General features: G+C 38.7%; 1 protein-coding gene and 1 pseudogene across 3 annotated transcripts in view; one reads left to right on the top strand and one right to left on the bottom strand.

Annotated features, from left to right (window-relative positions):
• The window catches only part of MARCH8 (membrane associated ring-CH-type finger 8), a 109,708-nt gene that overhangs the window by 26,595 nt on the left and 63,750 nt on the right, over positions 1-19,363 (top strand). The window lies entirely within an intron of this gene.
• LOC103256559 lies at positions 18,063-19,297 on the bottom strand (annotated as a pseudogene). The gene has a single exon (XR_002481760.1). The product of XR_002481760.1 is annotated as a microtubule-associated protein RP/EB family member 1 pseudogene (transcript).

Below are 19,363 nucleotides of genomic sequence, written 5' to 3'. Positions count from 1 at the left end.
AATCTCTTGCCTCCTTTTTCTGACTATGTGATCTCTACTTCCCTTCCTCTTCTGCCGTGAATGGAGGCCTGAGTCTCTTCCTAGAAGCAGATGCTGATGCCATGCTTCTTGTACAACCTGCTGAAGGATGAGCCAAATAATCCTTTTTTCTTTATAATTTACCCACTCTCAGGTATTCCCTTATAACAACTCAGACCTACTGAGGCAGCAACCGTCTTTCTCATTCTGGAACAGCCAGTGTTGTTGTTTTGTTTTGTTTTTGTCTTTAGGACAAATTTTTTTTCATTAATGAACAAAACCCATTCTGCTACCTTATACATAATGTTGTACCTGACTTCCATTGCTCTAGTAGTCTCATCCCCATGTTATTTATAACTTTTAACCAAAGTAACTTCTATTACCAGAGAAGACTAAGGGGTGGGTAGAGCTAACATCCAGAGCTAACACAACTTTAACTATGTGTACCTTTATATGAGCCTCAAAACAAGCAAAAATGAACATATTTAACTGATTACTAGAGCCAAAGACACAGACTCTTTGTAGCATATAAAAGTAGGAACAAAGGTATATTAACCTAAAATTATATTCAGTTACACATGTTGCAGTATTCAGTCTTACTTAGAAATGATCTCAGCATTCAGTGTATATCCATTAATTCAAATTAATATTAGTTCAAGTTTTTAAGTTAACTAAAAACCTTGGAAATTTACCTTCAAGCTGACATAACTGCAAGCAACATAATAACTGTTGAAATAAAAAATTAATTAGAATAATGATTCAATTTGGTTGAACACAAATCTATATCTTTTATAATCTTTTGTTTGTTTTTTTTCTTTGACCTGAGTAATTTTTTTAATTTTAAAGATGTGGGGCACAATTCAGGGTTAGGCATACAATGATCATTATGCAGGTACCCTTGTTGATGAGGTGTGTCCCCACCTCTCTAGGCAGATTCCCACTACTGCCAATTCTACCTCCTCCCCACCCCTGGCAGTTTTCCACTACTGCCAATCCTTTTTTAATGAGTGATAACATGTGATACTCAGTTCTTTGTTTCTGCGATAGATCACTCAGTATTATGGGCTCTAAGTCCATCAAGTTGCTGTGAAGTTCATAATTTTGTCCTTTATGGCTGCGTAATATTCCATTGTGTATATGTACCAACTTTTAAAAATCCAGTCCTCTTGTGATGGACAGTGTGGTTGGTTCCATGTTTTTGCTATTGTCAACAAAGCTGCGATAAACATACATATGCAGGTTTCTTTTTCATAGAGTGATTTGAGTTCCTCCAAGTATATTCCCAGTAGGGGGGTTGCCAGGTTGTATGGAAGGTCAATTTTTAGATCTTTTAGGAATTGCCAAACTTTTCCACAGAGGTTGTATTCTTTTACACTCCCACCAACGGTGTAGAAGTGTTCCCTTTTGCCCACATCCTCTCTAGCATCTGTTGTTTTTTGAGTTACTGATGATGGCCATCTGGAGTTACATGACATCTCAGTGTGTTTTTAATTTGCATCTCTTTGATGACTAGTGAGGCTGAGCATTTTTTCATGTATCTGTTGACTCCTCGTATGTCTTCTTTTGAGAAGTGTCTATTCATATATTTTGCCCACTTTGTAATGGGAGTGTATTTTTTTTTCTTTTTGGCACATTTGAGTTCCTTGTGCATCCTATATGTTAGGCCTTTGTCAGACATACAGAAGGCAAATATTTTTTCCCAGTCTGTGAGCTGTCTCTCTGCTTGCTTGAAGGTTTCTTTGACTTTGCAGAAGCTTGTCAGTTTGATGAGGTCCCACTTGTCTATCTTATCTCTTATAATGTGGGCACTTGGGGTTGATTCGATGCATTTTCTATGAAATTATCAACATCATTCTTCACAGAATTAAAAAAAGAATTCTAAAATTGTTAAGGAAATCCTCCAAAAAGCCCAAATAGCCAAAGCAATCTTGAGCAGAGAATAAAGGCAGAGATATCACATCACATCATTTTAAATTACACTACAATGCCATAGTGATATAGTGCAGATTGTTATCCCCTCCAAATGTCATGTCAAAATGTGACCCCCAGTATTGGAGGTTGGGCCTAGCGGGAGGTGTTTTGTTCATGAGGGCGGATCATTCATGAGTGGCTTGGGTCATTCTTTCGGTAATGAGTGAGTTCTTGCTCTGTTTGTTGACATGAGAGCTGGTTGTTTAAAAGAGCCGGCACTTCCTTCTGTCTTGCTTGCTTCTATTCTCACCACGTGATATGCCTGCTTGCTCTTTACCTTCTGCCATGATGGTAAGCTTTCTGAGGCCTCACCAAAAGCCTAGAAGATGCTGGCCCCATATAGAACCAGAGGCCAAATAAACCTCTTTTCTTTCTTTCTTTTTAAAAAATTTTTATTTTAAAATTGTGGAGTAAAATTCAGGGTTAGGTATACAAATATTCATTGTGCAGGTACCCTTGTTGATGCCATGTGACCCCCTTCCCCAGGTATATTACGACTTCTGTCTATCCCACCTCCCCCCCCCACCATGGTTTCCTGCTACTGTCGATCCTTTTCTTATAGTTTTACGGTAGTTATTCAAGGTCCACCTATGAGTGAGAGCATGTGATACTAAGATCTTTGTTTCCTGTGAAAGATAACTCAGTATTATAAACTCTAATTCCATCGATGTTGCTGCAAAGTTCATGATTTTGTTCTTCTTTATGGTGCGTAATATTCCATCATGTATATGTACCACATTTTTTTAATCCAGTCCTTTTTTTTTTTTTTTTTTTAGTTGGAGTCTCACTCTGTCACCCAGACTGGAGTGCCGTATCCGCTCCCGGCCATTGCAGCCTCGACCTGCTGGGCTTCAGCAATCCTCCTCCTCAGCCTTCCAAGTAGCTGTACTACAGGTGCGCGCCACCACACCCGGCTGATTTTTTTATTTATTGTAGAGATGAGGTCTCGCTGCCCAGGTGGGTCTCGAACCCACAGGCTCAGGCAATCCACCCGCCTCAGCCTCCCAAAGACGCGGGATTACAGGGAGCCACTGAGCCCGCTCCAGTTCCCTTTGATGAGCAGCACGGTTAGTTCCATGTTCTTGCTATTGTGAACAATGCTGCGATAAACATGTGTGCAGGTATCTTTTTTATAGAGTGGTCTGAGTTCTTCTGTGTATATTCCCAGTAGGGGGAAGGTAGATTTTTAGAACTTTTAGGAATCGCCACACTGTTTTCTCACAGAGGCTGCACTAGTTTACACTCCCACCAACATTGTAGAAGTGTTCCCTTTTCGCCACAACCTCTCCAGCATCTGTTATTTTTTGAGTTACTGATGATGGCCATTCTGACCGGAGTTAGGTGGTATCTCAGTGTAATTTTAATTTGCATCTCCTTGATGACTAGTGAGGCTGAACATTTTTTCATGTATCTGTTGGCTGCTTGTAAGTCTTCTTTTGAGAACTGTCTATTCATATCTTTTACCACTTTTTTTTTTTTTTGAGTTGGAGTCTCACTCTATCACTCAGGCTAGAGTGCAGTGGCCGCTCCTGGCCACCGCAGCCTTGACCTGCTGGGCTCTGGCGATCCTTCCGCCTCAGCCTTCCAAGTAGCTGGAACTACAGGCATGCGCTACCACACCCGGCTAATTTTTGATTTATTATAGAGATGAAGTCTCGCCAAGTTGCCCAGGCGGGTCTTGAACCTGCGGGCTCAGGCAATTCACTCACCTCGGCCTCCCAAAGCGCGGGATCACAGTCTGAGCCACTGAGCCCGGCTTCTTTTGCCCACTTTGTAATAGGACTGTTTGTTTTTTTCTTTTCAGCGTGTTTGAGTTCCTTGTAGATCCTTGATATTAGGCCCTTGTCAGACATGGAATTGGCAAATATTTTTTTCCAGTCTTTGGGCTGTCTCCCTGCTGTCTTGATTATTTCTTTGACTTTGCAGAAGCTTATGAGTTTAATGAGGTCCCACTTGTCTGTCTTATCTCTTATGACATGGGCACTTTGAGTTTTGATCAGGAATTGGTTGCCAGTTCCAACTTCCATAAGAGTATCTCCTGCATTTTCTAAGGTTCTTATAGTTTGAGGTTTTACATTGAGGTCTCTGATCCACTTGGAGTTAATTTTTTGTGTATGGGGATAAGTAGACTCTTATTTCAATCTTTTGCATGTGGTCAGCCAGTTTTCCCAGCACCATTTACTGAATAGGTTCTCCTCTCCCCAGTAGTGGGTGGTAGAGGCTTTGTTGAAGATGAGTTGGTTGAGAAATTGAGGTTTTGCTTCTGGAATCTCAATTTTGTTCCATTGGTCTATATGCCTATTCTTGTACCAATACCAGACTGTTTTGATTATTGTAGCTTTACTATAAAGTTTAAAGTCTGGGAGTGTGATTCCTCCTGTTTTGTTTTTTTGCTGATGATTGTTTTGGCTATTCTTGGTTGTTTATGTTTCCATATGAATTCCTGTATTGTTGTTTCTAGATCAGAGAAGAATGTTGCTGGTAATTTGATGGGTATTGTGTTAAATCTGTAGATTGCCCAGAGAGAATGGACATCTTAACAATGTTGATTCTTCTAGTCCATGGGCTTGGAATATTTTTCCACTTGTTTGTGTCATCTTTGATTTCCTTGAGTGGTATTTTGTAGTTTTCATTGTAAAAGTCTTTCACGACTCTGGTTAGGAAGATGCCAAGGTATTTCATTTTTTGTGTGGCTATTGTAATGGAATTGTGCTTTTAATTTGTGTTTCTGATTGTTTATTATTGGTGTATAGAAATATGATTGTCTTTTGCACATTTATTTTATACCCTGAGACTTTGCCAAAGTCCTTTATCAGCACAAGGAGGTTGTTAACAGATTCTCTTGGGTTTTCAAGGTATGAAATCATGATGTCTGCAAAGAGAGATAACTTTACTTCCTCTTTTTCTATTTGGATACCCCTAATCACCTTCTCTTCTCTGATTGCTCTAGCTAGGACTTCCAAAACTGTATTGAACAGGAGAGGTGAGAGTCGTCATCCTTGTCGTGTTCCAGTTTTCAGGGGAAATGGTTCCAATTTTTGTCTGTTTAGCAGTATGCTGGCTGTGGGTTTCTCATAGATGGCTCTTACTATTTTGAGGTATGTTCTACCTATGCCTAAATGTTCTTGTTTTTATCAAGAAGAGGTGCTGAATTTTATCAAAAGCTTTTTCTGCATCTAATGATATAACCGTGTGGTTTTTGTTTTTATGTCTGTTGATGTATTTAATTATGTTTATAGTCTTATGAGTGTTGAACCAGCCTTGCATCCCATGGATGAAGCTTACGTGGTCATTATGGATGATTTTTGAGATGTGTTATTGAATCCAGTTTGCTAGGTTCTTTTTGAGAATTTTAACATCTGTGTTCATCAAAGATATTGGCCTGTAGTTCTCTTTCTTTGTTGGATCTTTACCTGGCTTGGGTATCAATGTGATGTTAGCTTCATAAAATGATTTGGGGAGAGTTCCATCTTTCTCCATCACCTGGAATACTTTCAATAGGATTGGTATCAGTTCCTCCTTGTATGTCTTGTAGAATTCTGCTGGAAAGCTATCTGGTCCAGGGCTTTTTTTTTGTAGGTAGTTTTCTTATGACATAGTCAATTTCCTGAATTGTTATTGGTCTATTTAGGGTCTCGATTTATTCTTGTTTCAACCTAGGGAGGTTTTCAAGTTTGTTTCCATACAAGTGTACATAGAGGTCTCTGAGATTCATTTGTATTTCTTCAGGGTCAGATGTGACTTCATCTTTTGTGTTTCTGATTGTGTTTATTTTGGCTTTTTCTTTTTTTGTCAGTCTAGCTAGTGGACCATTGATCTTGTTTATCCTTTCAAAGATCCAACTTTTTGTTTCGTTGATTTTTTTGTATTATCTCTTTGTCTTCTGTGTCCTGGATTTGGACTTTTATTTTGGTGATCTGGATTCTTCTGCTGAAGTTAGGGTTTTGATGGTTTGGTTTTCCAGCTTTCTTATTGTTAGGTTGTTAACTTGTGATTTTTTCCATTTTCTTCATGTGCGTTTGTAGAGATATGAATTTCCCTCTTACTATTGCTTTCACGGCATCCCAGATTTTGGTAAGATTTTTCTTCATTTTCATTTGTTTCCAGGTATCTTTTAATCTCTGTCTTGATTTCTGTGTTGACCCAGGAGTTGCTTAGCATCATGCTGTTTAGTGTCCATATCTTTGTGGGTTTTGGGGGAACCTTGTTTGTGTTGGTATTTATTTTTATTCCACTGTGGTCTGAGAAGGTGCATGGCAAAATTTCAATCTTATGAAATTTGTTTATGATTGATTTATGGCCAAAGATGTGATCAATCTTAGAGTATGTTCCATGCTGTGATGAGTAGAATGTATATTTTGTGTTCTTTGGGTGGAGTGTTCTATAGGTTTGGTCAAGAGTCAGATTGAGGTTCTGAATCTTCTTGCTGATTTTTTGTCCTGATGATCTGTCTAGGGTTGTGAATGGGGTATAGGAGTCCCCAGCTATGATAGTGTTAGAGTCAATATCTTTTTTAAGTTTGCCTAGAAGCTGCTTTATGAAAGTTGGTGCTCCTATTTTGGGTGCATATGTTTAGGAATGGATATTCTTGTTGCTGGATTGAATATTTATTTTTATGTTAGTGACTTTCTGTATCTTTTTAAATTTTGATAGCATAAAGGGTATTTTTTTTGAAATTAAGATTGCAACTCCTACAATTCCTGCTTTCTTTTGTGTTCCATTCGCCTGAAAATTTGCTTCCCATCCTCTTACTTTGAGTCTGTAAGTGTCCTTTTTGATGAGATGAGTCTCTTGGAGACAATATATTGTTGCCTCATGATATTTTATCCATTTTGCCATCTATGCCTTTTCAGTGGTGCATTTAGTCCATTCACTTTCAGGCTAATTATTGAAATGTGAGGGTTTATCCCTGTTGTGAGGTTCTTATGGAGTTGTTGTTGCTCCTGTTTGTTGTCTTTCTTTTGGTTTTTGGGTTGATTCATGTATGTTTTCAATCTTTTTCCTGTACTCTTGTAAAGAACATTGTCATTCTTTTTTCCTTTCCTTCTGTGTTTAATACTTAAGTGTTTCTTGTAGAGGTGGTCTGGAGGCAGTGTAAGTTCTTAGGGATTGGATATGTGGGAAAGATTTTAATTCTCCCTCACTGATGAAGCTTAGCTTAGCTGGGTAGGTTATTCTGGTTGAAATTGTTTATCTTTGAGAACTTTGATGTTTGATGTTTCAAACTCTCCTAGCCTGAAGTGTTTCTGTAGATAAATCTGCTGCTATTCTAATTGGTCTTCCCCAGTAGGTAATCTGACCTTTTCCTCTTGCTACCTTTAGGGTTTTTCTTTTATCCTACTTTGTTTAGGCAAATTTTTATGTGTCTGGGAGTTGGTCTTCTCATTTTTTTGTCTTGTAGGGGTTCTCTGGATCTCTTGTGTTTGAATTTTCACATCTCTGATGAATTGAGGGAAGTTTTCTTGAATAATTTCATGGAATCTTTGTTCCAGAGTGGTCTCTGTCCCTCTTTCTGCCTCACGAAATCCAATTACTCTTAGGTACACTCTCTTGAAGTAGTCGTTCATCTCTTGAAGGTTTTGTTCTGTCTTTTTAAACTTCTTTTCTGTTTTTGACAGTTTAGGTTTGTTCTATATTTTGGTCCTCAAGCTTGGAGAGTCTTTCTTCTGTTTGGCTAATTCTACTTTCCATGCTTATTAGTTTGTTATTTATTTCAGTCACAGTATTCATTACTGCTATTATCTCAGTTATCAGCTCCTTCCTATTTTCCTCTTGTCTCACCTCAATTCTTTTTATTCTCTCTATTAATGTCTTGATGTTTGGGTTTGTAGCATGTCACCAGTCATTCTGGGGCTCTTCATTGTTCCAAAGTCTGTTTTCTCAGTTTCTGACCTCCCAGGGGTCTGGGTGAGACCTATATTCTTCCTTTGGTCTTTCTTCATTTGTGTAGATTTTCCTCCCCACTTTCCTTTTTTCCCTGTCTTCTTTAATTCTGTTATTCGGGCAGAGTTCCTTTTACTTCTTTTTGCTCAATCTCCTATTCTTCCTTATGTGTATCTTCTGACTTTGTTCAAGTCTGGAGCTTGACTGTAGGTTGGGGGGGATTCTTTTTGCAGTTTTGAGATTTAATTGACAAGGGAGCTGTGATTAAAAATCTGTCTGCAGATCCTAGTATCAACAGACAGGTGTATGGATACCCTGGAACCCATTTCTCACTGCCTTGCAATCTTTCCATGCAGTGGGGGTATAGGTTTGCTCCCTGAAAGCAAAATGAGGTAAGAAAAAGGAAAATAACGGAATGGGGTTGGGAAAAGGATGTGGAGAGGGAGACAAATAAGAGGGAAAACAGACAAATGTATCATCTAACAAATGAGAAGGGACACAAAGACAGAAAAGGGTAAAAAAAAAAACCAAACAACTAAAACATACAATCATACAGACACACAAACTAACCAACCTCCTTATTGATGTACTATTCCCCTACACAAACATGATGTCTAAAAAAAAAATCAGTAAACTAACAGAAACAAAGTAAGTACAAAAATGTTAATAACAGTAAGAAGAGAGAGAAAAGAGAAAAAAAGATGAATAAAACAAACAGACAAGGAATAAAAATTTAAAAAATTAAAGCAAGGGAACCAAGCATGCATTGAGATTGTTCCTCTAAGTCCAACATACTTTCAGCTCTGATCACTAGCTGTCATCACAGGCTGGTAGGGTTGCTCACAGCTAGTGTCAGATGCCCCAGGCCTGCCAATGAGGGAGGGTGGATCAGTTCTGAGCTCAGTTGGCTTGCTGCCTGTCAAGTCTGCCACTCAGATGTGACCTGTGTCCGATCTACCATGGGGAAGGAGCTTCTGGCTCTCCCATTTTGAGGCTATTACCTTAGGTCTCAAGTTGGATGCTGGGCAGAGCTGGGCAGAGCTGGGCAGGGTAATGCAGTTCTCTGCCTGGTCTCACAGCTCCAGGTGATCTCTGGTTCTCCTGCAACTGGTGACTGAGCTGGGGAAGGTGGAGTGCAAGACAACCAGGTGCTGCAGATCGGCGTGGCGTGAGGCAGCTTGGGCAGGGCTGGGTGGGGAGGTGCAGCAGGCAGGTAACCCTGGAGCTTCACTGGGCAGGAACCAAGGGCTACCTAGGGTGGAGGGGGGTGGCGAAGGTGGCGGCAGGGCAGTGTGTGGAGTTGCTTGTCTTCCAGCCTGCAGACCTTGTGCAACTGACTGAAGAGCAGGCTGGCAGCGGCGGGAGCAGCAGCCACTGGGGGAGAGCAACAGTCTTTATGGACACTCGCTTTCGCGGAGGATGTCACAGACCAACCTTCCCCATCACCATCTTCTTTTATAATCTTAAACATCAAGTAGAAGTACTGCTAGCTTACTCAGTCAGAAAACCATGTAAGTTTAGGAAAGACATGCCCAAATAGAATAAAAATCTATGCTTATACTTAGCACTGATAAATCAATGATGGAATAGCTATTTGTATTAAGTAATAAATATTAAACAAGTCTGATTTCCACAGATTTGCCTTTAATACGTGAACTTGATTTCTTTTTAAAATTATTTTTAAAGATGTACAGTACAATTCAAGGTTAGGTACATGTGTAGTCATCATAAAGGTCAAGCGTGGGTACCCTTGTTGATGTGGTGTGTCCCTTCCCTCCCTCTCCTGGCAGTGCCCCACTACTGCTAATTCCTTTTTAGTAGTATTATGGTAATGTTCAGGGTCCACTTATGAATGAGAATATATCATACTCAGATCTTTTTTTCTGTGATAAATCAGTGAGTATTATAGACTCCAAATCCATTCAAGTTGCTGTGAAGTCCATAATGTTGGTTTTCTTTATAGTTTGGTATTCTTTATACGTAATATTCCATTGTGTATATGTACCACACATTTTGTTTATCCAGTCAACTTTCGATGGGCAGCACAGTTGTCTCCATGTTTTTGCTATTGTGAATAATGCTACAATAAACATGTGTGTAGGTATATTTTTTAATAGAGTGCTTTGAGTTCCTCCAGGTACATTTCCAGAAGGGGAATTGCTGGGTCACATGGAAGGTCGGTTTTTAGGTCTTTTAGAAATCGCCACACTGGTTTCCACAGAGGCTGTACTAGTTTACACTCCCACCAACAGTGTAGAAGCGTTCCCTTTTCCCTGCGTCCTCTCCAGCATCTGTTGTTTTTTGAATTATTGATGATAGCCATCCTGACTGGAGTTAGGTGGTATCTCAGTGTGGTTTTGATTTGAATTTCTTTGATGAGTAATGAGGCTGAGCATTTTTTCGTGTACCTTTTGATTGCTCTTATGTCATCTTTTGAGAAGTGTCTATTCATATCTTTTGCCCACTTTTTGATACGGTTGTTTTTTGTTTTTGTTTTTTTTCTTTTGGAATGTTTGAGTTTCTTATAGATCCTGGATGTTAAGCCTTTGTCAGTTATAGAGTTGGCAAGTATTTTTTCCCCATTCTGTAGGCTGTCTCCCTGCTCTCTTGATGGTTTTTCTTTTGCTTTACAGAAGTTTTTCCATTTGATAAGGTACCACTTGTTTATCTTATCTTTTATGACATTTGCTTTTGGAGAGTTGATCAAGAATTGGTTACCTACTCCATTGTGCCTAAGAATGTTTCTTGCATTTTCTTCTATGATTCTTATAGTTTGAAGTTTTACATTTAGATCTTTGATCCATTTAGGCTTGATTTTTGTGTATGGTGATAGGTAGGGGTCCTGTTTCAATCTTCTGCATGTGGTCAGCCATTTTTCCCAACAACATTTACTAAATACGTTCTCTTCTCCCCAGTGGTTGTTGGGTGAGGCTTTGTTGAAGATGACTTGGTTGAGAAATTGAGGTTTTGCTTCCAGAACCTATCCTGTTCCATTGGTCTATATGCCTGTTCTTGTACCAGTACCAGGGTGTTTTGATTATTGTAGCTTTGTAGTAGAGTTTGAAGTCTGGAAGTGTGATACCTCCCACTTTGTTTCTTTTGCTAAGGATTGTTTTGACTATTTGTGGTCTTGTATGTTTCCTTATGAATTTCTGTATTATCATTCCCAGGTCTGAGAACAACGATGTTGGTAATTTAATGGGTACTGTGTTAAATCTGTAGGTTTACAGATGGACATCATTTTTTTTTTTGAGTTTGAGTCTTACTCCATCGCCCAGGCTGAAGTGCCATGGCACACTCACCACCACCCCAGCATTGACCCACTGGGCTCCGGTGATCCTTCTACTTCAGCCTTTCAAGTAGCCGGTACTACATGCCCCTGCTACCATGCCTGACTAGTTTTTTTTTTGGTTTTTTTTTTTTCATTTATTTTAGAGACGAGGTCTTGCCAAGCTACCTAGGCTGGTCTTGAACCCACGAATTCATGCAATCCTCTTGCCTTGGCCTCCCAAAGGGCTGGCATTGCAGGCTGAGCCATAGCCACTGAGCCCACAGATGGATGTCTTAATAATGTTAAACCTTCCAGTCCATGAGCATGGAATATTGTTCCATTTTTGTGTGTGTCATCTTTGATTTCTTTGAGCAGTGCTTTGTAGTTTTCATTGTAAAGGTCTTTCACTTCTCTGGTTAGGAAGCTGCCAAGGTATTTCATTTTTTTGGTGGCTATTGTGAATGAGATTTTGCTTTTTATTTGGTTCTCTGTTTGTTGTTGGTATATAAGAATGCAACTGTCTTTTACATGTTTATTTTGTAACCTGAGAGTTTGCTAAAGTCTTTTCTCAGTGCAAGGAAGGACGTATTTGACATATTCTCTTGGGTTTTCAAGATATAGGATCATGTTGTCCACAAAGAGAGATTACTTACCTTCCTCTTTTCCTATTTGGATACCATTGATTTCCTTCTTTTGTCTGATTGCTCTAGCTGTGACTTCCAACACTATGCTGAACAGGGGAGGTGAGAGTGGGCAGCCTTGTCTCATTCTGGTTTTCAGGGGAAATTGTTCCAATTTATGTCCATTTAGCAGTATGTTGGCTGTGGGTTTATTGTGGTTGGCTCTTACTATTTTGAGATATGTTCCATCTATGCCTAGGTATTCAAAGGTTTTTATCAAGAAGGGATGCTAGATTTTATTAAAAGCTTTTTCTGCGTCTAGTGATATAAGCATGTGGTTCTTATGTTTACATCTGCTGATGTGTTTAATTATGTTTATGATCTTGTTGATGTTGAACTAGCCCTGCATCCTGGGCTGAAGCCTACTTGTTAATGGTAGATGATTTTTGAGATGTGTTGTTGAATCTGATTTGCTAGAATCTTGTTGAAAATTTTTGCATCTATGTTCATCAAGGATATTGGCCTATAGTTCTCCTTCTTTGCTAGATCTTTACCTGGTTTGGGTATCAACGTGATGTTAGCTTCATAAGATGATTTGGGGAGAATTCCATCTCAAGATGTGAACTTGATTTCTTAACATAGGTCATATTGGTTTCTGTAAGGATAATTTTGAAATCTAGCACACTTCAAAGTGTTAGATGTTCAACTTCCTTACTTTCTGGGAATTTTAGGAACATTCTGTTTATATAAGTACTATAAGTCAATATTAATATACTTATCTAATTTAAGAGAATTTATCCTCTATTATCATTTTTATATAATGAAAGGTTAAAGTCTTTCTGAATTACATATAGACATGCTGATTCAGATAGAGTTTATAACTTCAAGTCTGAAATTTCAAGAATGGGTCCAGAGTAAACACATAATTACAAAACTCATTCATCTTTATCATAGAACTGTTTACTTCCTACTAGGTGTGAATTCTCAGTTGACTTATAGTCAGAACAGACAAACAGACAAACAGAAAAGACTAACAAACCAGACTATCTGTAGTCCATCCATTTACATATTCACAGAGTTTATAAAACCAGATGCCCAATGGACAATAATTTGTTGGAGATAAACCAACCAAAACCAAGTTTATTTTTTCAAATGTTCATAACAGCTTTATTTGTAGTAGCCCCAAAGTTGAAATAGTCAAAATGTAATTTAATAAGCAAATAGTTAAACAAATCATGGTGTATCCATACTATGTAATACTTAATAGCAAAAAAAGAACAAATTGTTGATATATGCAACAACTTGGATGGATGAAGGTTTTATAATGAGTGAAAAATACTAGTCCTCAAAAGTCACATATGGGTCCTGTATATATGTGTGGCATTGTATGATGCCATCTGTCTAACATTTTCAAAATAACACTGTTATAGAGATGGTGAAGAGATGAGTGGTTGTCAGTTGTTAGGGAGGTGGTGTATTGGGAAGAGTTTGTGTTCTAAAGAGTAGCATGAGGGAGAACTCTGTTCTGTGGAATAGCTCTGTACTTGATTATGGTGGTAGTTACACAAATGTATAGTATGATAAAACCTAGACATAGACCTATACACATACATTACACCAAAATCAGTTTCCTGGTTTTGATATTATACTTTAATATTTAACTTAAGATAAAAATATTTGAAGGAACTGGTTAAAGCTGTATGCAGAATCTCTCTATACTGTCTGCAATATCCTGTAAATGTATAATTTTTTTAAAGTAAAAAGTTTTTTAAAAGTGACTTTCTTTCTGACATACAAAGCTCTCACCACACTAAGTGCCAGCAAGGAAATAGAATTCCAGAACAATCATTCCCATTCATTGCTGGTGGGAGTGTAAAATGGTATAGCCGTTTTGGAAGACATTCTGGCAGTTACTCACAAAGCTAAACATATTCTCACTGTATGATCCAGTAATTACATTTCTAAGTATTTACCCAAATGAGTAGAAGATTTATGTCCACACACATACATAGGAAAGCAAGTCTTCCACCTTCCAGATAGGTCCCCAATTTCACAGCCGTGTGGTTTGAATTGGATAGAACCATCTCTAGCTCTTAAAGATGACTCAGACTGGCCTAAAGTAAGTAATGTTATCCTGTTCCTCAGCCAGTCACTGTGGCAAAGATTAGGGGCAGAATTGTTGGGAGCTGGCCACGGAGGCCCACTGAGCGTTAGGGATCAGGAAGGGCCGTTGATCCCGAGACCACTAGGATATGTTCGGGAGCTGTTGATCCCATTCCCTCCCTCCTTTTCCATTGGCACAAGCAATCAGGAAAGGCTCTTGCTGGCTCTGATAGAAAACTCTGAGACCGAAACGTACACAGTTAAATCTGGGAGTCTATTGTTCCCATTTTCCACAGTTTATGGTTTTTGCTTTTAAACAATTTAAGTTTAACTTTGAGTCACATTGAGGAGCCTTAGTGCAAGTCACAGGTTTTCTTCACGTGATTTTAGAAATTTATAGATATAGGTTTTAGAAAATAGTTTATATAGATTAAGAAAATTTAAGTAACCATTTTGTTATAGAAGTATGGTTAGTTTGGGGGGCCAGTAAAGTTTAAATTAGGCCAGCTGGTGCTAGGAGAGTATAACCATAACAACAATTGTTTTAATATAAACTAGTTTAAATTAGTACAAAATAATAAAAGTTAATAATTTACTATGGTGGTTTTGGGTTTAGACATTGAGTGATGTTAATTTAAGATGATATAGTTGTAATACAATTAAGGGCACATAAGAAACTGGTTTGGGGAACATTAAGCTAGCATAAGATACAAAAAGACAATTTGTGGCTGTTCTCCCTCATGTTCTTTCTTATGTATAAAAAACATTTGCTTGAGAGTTGGGTGGTGTCCTTTGTGCACCCGGACCTGTTCATGTGAAAGACACATGCTACCTTTTGTTTCCTGTGATGATGACTTTGCAGAGTTTAGGGATAAAAGCCCTGGGATAACATTCAATAAATGGCTTCTGCACTAGACAGGAGTCCAGTCTCTTTCTTTCTCCCCCCTTTTCTTTCTCTTTATATCTATCCCTCCAGTTTATATCTATCCCTCCAGTTTAAATCGCTGATGCCGTCACACCGCCAGAGACCCCTCATCCCTGCAGTGGCAGGATCCCCACACAGAATGTTGCTGAGAGACAGATGTTTCCTGGTTCAGACAGAGAAAAAGCCAACATAAGTGGATAGCAACTAACTGTAATAGAATTTGTTGATTGCAACTGGGTAGTAGAATTGAATCAATGGATAGAGATGGGGGTAGATAAGCAGTCTCTTTAAGCCATTTAGTGTCCACATCTAGAACTGGGAGTGAGGACCCAATCCTACTGAAAGTTATGACTGGAAAGTTCAGGTTGTTTCATGGAAAGGAAAAGAATAGTATTGGAGACTCTGATTTATAAGGTGGAAAAATAGCCCTGGAGGGAGCCACCAAAGCAAATGAAATCGGCGGTCCTTGTTTCTTATTCACTAGTAGCTTTATTATATTTTTTTTTTGTAGATACACAATCTTGCTATATTGTCCAGGCTGGTCTTGAAACTCCTGACCTCAAGTGATCCTCTTATCTTGGGCCTTACAAAGTGTTGAGATTACAAGCATGAACCATTGCACCCAGCCCTGCTTTGATGATTAGTATGTTTAAGTCTACAGACATACCGTCCTGAACACACCCAATCTTGTCTGATTATTAATATGTTTTTTAACAGTGAGATCTTGATTAAGAGCAAGAAAGAATAAGCATTTAATTGTTCATATAACTAACAATTTGAAATGAAGAACAGTAAAACCAAAATCTAAGTATTTTTAAGAAAGTAGAAATGCAGAAGGTGGAATCATCTTTTTAGAATGTCAGAATTGTAAGTTGACCTCTGAGCCACTCAGTGTACTCACTTAGGTGAAAAGCAATGAAGGACTCAACGGAAGAGAAATACCGATGCTACAAGTGACAGCAATTTTACCAAAAACGGCAGACTTCTGTCTTGAAACATGCCTGATACACAAACATGAATTTTTAATATCCTTAGTTATTATTATAATCATTACTATCTTCTTTAAATTTAAGAAACAATATCTAGAAAAAAACCTGGCCTATATTCACCATGTTTACAATATAATATGAAATCCATAGTATACGGTGTTTTATTATTAGATTATGATTGAGTATCCATTCACTTAAACTGCCATTAACCATTGCTAGCTATGTGCCTATTATCTTGTACTCTGGTAGTTGGTGTCCTGTATTGATTAGCTTATGCAGAAAAACCACTGGAGTTACTTACTTAATCAAAGTGTATAGCACAGTACTTTATACATCATAGATTATTTCAGTGGTTCTAGTATTTTTTAAAAGTTCTAATATTCTCATACCATACAAATCTCTCCTTTAAAGTGTACAGTTGATAGGTTTTTATTGTATTGTTAAGTCTGTACAACTGCTATCTCCATCCCTGTTCAGGACATTTTATCACCCCAAAATGAAACTTTGAACCCATTAGCAGTCTCATTCCCCATTCCCCCCTCCCAAAAGCCCTTGGCAACTGCTAATCTACTTTTTTTGTCTCTATGGATTTGCCTATTTTGGACACTTTGTATAAACGGAATCATAAAATAAGTGGTCTTTTGTGACTAGCTTCTTTCACTTAGCAAAATGTTATCAAGATTCATTCATGTTGTAGCATGTATCAGTTATTTTATCCTTTAATGACTAGATAGTATTCCATATTTTGTTTTTCCATTCATCCATTAATGGACATTTGAGTTTTCACTTTTTGGATATTTTGATTTGTATTTGCATGGTATATATTTTTCTATTTCTTTGACTTTAAAGCTACCTATATCACTGAAATGAGTTTTCTGCAGATAATATATAATGGTATTTTAAAAATCATTTCTGCACATGTGTTTTTTAATTGTTCTGTTTACATGTGCTCTTAATGTTATTATTGCTATGTTTATCTATTTTGATTTTTTTTTACTATATCTCTTTGCTTTTTTTTAAATACAGAATTTTAATTAGAAAATGTGTAAAGTAGGAAAAAACCCTGACAAGAAAGACCAGGTGGAAAATGGGTTCCCAGTAAAATGGAATTTTAGGGCAACAAAAGTCCAAAAGGCCACAAAAGAGAACTAGCACCACTGTCATTTGAACAATGGCTAGTTACTTGCATTGTTTGGCATTGTTAATCACTGAATCTGGGTTTTCCTCTGAATTCCACACTGAGCATGCACTACCCAACAATTTTATCATAAAATACTTGCTTTCTACACACATTTTAGGACAAGCTACCACCAGAAACAAATCAATACAAATACATCAGGGCTGAACAATCTCAGTGGTTGGTGAGATACACTGGGCAGAATCCCACCCACCAAAGGAAATGAACAGGCTATAGGCAAAGTAAATGAGGGGGATTCAAGGAGTGAAAGATATTAAATATTAATAATTAATTCAGACACGGTACTGTATTTTCTGCAAAAGAAACTTAACATTTAGTAACACACTAATGAATTTCATCTCCAAAGAGATTAGTGCACTGGCAAATTCCCGAGAACACCCCAGCCCTGCAGATGCCAAGGTCAGGACAGTCTTCACTGATCACTCCCTCTGTCAGAGGGCCCAAGGAGTTGCAGCATGATGACCTGCCTCTGTACTTCCCACTCTAAGCAGCAAACTTGAAAGAGCCAAAGAGGAGTCCCCAGTGGGCAAGGGGAGCAGAGAAACGTGTTAAATGTAACTCTAAAACATGGTAAAATGGGACATAGCCACATTCTAACCCCAGACACATGGGCAAGTCCCCAAAGTTGTTAGTTTAAAAAAAGAAAAATGGGCACACCTCATTTTCCAAAGAGTATAAAACATGGAAATTTGGGAGATACTGGAAAAGCTGTCAGATAAACACTAAATGAAAATCAAGCTCTTCAACCCAAACCTCTCAGGGCTGAAACACACCCTCTATTCATCCAGTCAACAGTGTCTCTTGCTTTTTAGCAGGGATGCAATTGGTCAAAGACACCAATGGATCTACAGAGCAATTTTTAAACATTCCTCTCAGACCAAAGCCCAGGCCTATGAGGATTCAAGCAGCCCCTAAGGCCTGTGACAGCAGACTCCAAAGGTCCCAAGGTCTGGTCCTTTCTTCCCAGACACAATGCCAAACACGTCAAATCTCCCATCATGTTATATTTTATATTTTGAAATATGGAAGTGCATTTTAAATACTCTTAAGGTATTTATTTATCACAACATTCTCTAATTTCACACTAGCTTAAAATTCAATTCAGTCTTTACACTTCTCTCCTGAGGTTACCACCTCAGCGTTTTCATAACGCCTTCTCCTGCATCCACAACGGTAAGCCCCACGGTGAGCCTCTCTGTTTCTCAGGTGAGCCAACTAGATGTTAATACTGCTCTGCTACAAGGTAAAAAGCTCCTAACTCAAACTTATCAGAAAAGGAGTGAAACTTCTGCAAAGTGCACTTTAAGAAGAGGTACTTTTTGCTTATGAAAAGAAACCAGTGAGTCCTCTAAGAATAAAAGGGAGTATTTTACAGTTAAGCACATGATTTGGAGTGAAGAATTCAGATGTTCCTCTTCTGGTCTGGGCTGTTAATACTCTTCCTGCTCTTCCTGTGGGCCCCCTTCATCAGGTATCACAAAGCCTTTGTCTGTGGCATAGAGAATGTCTACAGTCCTCTGCAATAAAGGGTCGTTTTCCCCCTTGTTCTCCTGGCAAATCAATTCAATGTTCCTTAGCTTTCCAAAGTAGAATTCTCTCTCTTTCTCCAAGTCTTCGACAGTAAGTTTCAATACGCTGACCTGCTGCATCAACTCAGTGGCCTCATCATCCCCGTTGTCTACACCAGGATTCTTTCGCACTACCCCAGGGCCAGCCTTAGTAGCTGCAGTAGTCCTCTGTACTACTGAAATGGGCCTCTGGGGAGCTGCACTGCTAGAGCTGAGAGGTTTCTTCGGTTTATTCGGTGCTGGAGCAACAAGGGAGGGAGCCACTGCAGTTTCTTGACCTTGTCCGGCAGCCACAGTGTCATAGTCTTTTCCATCATAGTTTGCATCAAAAAACTTCTTAGAACCACTGAACAAATTGAAAATTGTCCTGAAATTTTCCTTTTACTAATTTATCCACAGGAATTATTTTGTCAACACCCATTCTCTTAAAACCTGCTTGAAGTATCTTGAAGTTCTGCATGTACTCATGTTCTAGCTTAGCTTGGAATTTCACTTTCTTCAAGGCAATAGAGCCAGGGAACAGCATGTCCATAAACTGACAATAGGCAGCTCATGAGCACAACTGTTCAATCTTTGTTAGGTTCAACTGCAGAGACTCATTGATCCAGGCCAGCATGTCATGTCGTCTTAGGTTATCACTGATGACTGACGTTGAATATACGTTCACTGCCATCTTCGGCTCTCGGCGGAACCATGTCCACTGCCCACACTGACTCTGGTTCCATCTTCCTCTTGTTCAAACCAACTGAAACCGCCCGCCCACCTGCACGATCCTCTTTGCTTTTTTTTTTTTTTTTTTGAGTTGGAGTCTCACTCT

The sequence above is a fragment of the Carlito syrichta genome, unplaced genomic scaffold, assembly GCF_000164805.1.
Source record: "Carlito syrichta isolate Samal-C Ts95f unplaced genomic scaffold, Tarsius_syrichta-2.0.1 Scaffold290103, whole genome shotgun sequence".
Taxonomy (NCBI): domain Eukaryota; kingdom Metazoa; phylum Chordata; class Mammalia; order Primates; family Tarsiidae; genus Carlito; species Carlito syrichta.
Note: the sequence above shows the minus strand (reverse complement) of the source record. Positions and strands in the feature narration are given on the sequence as shown.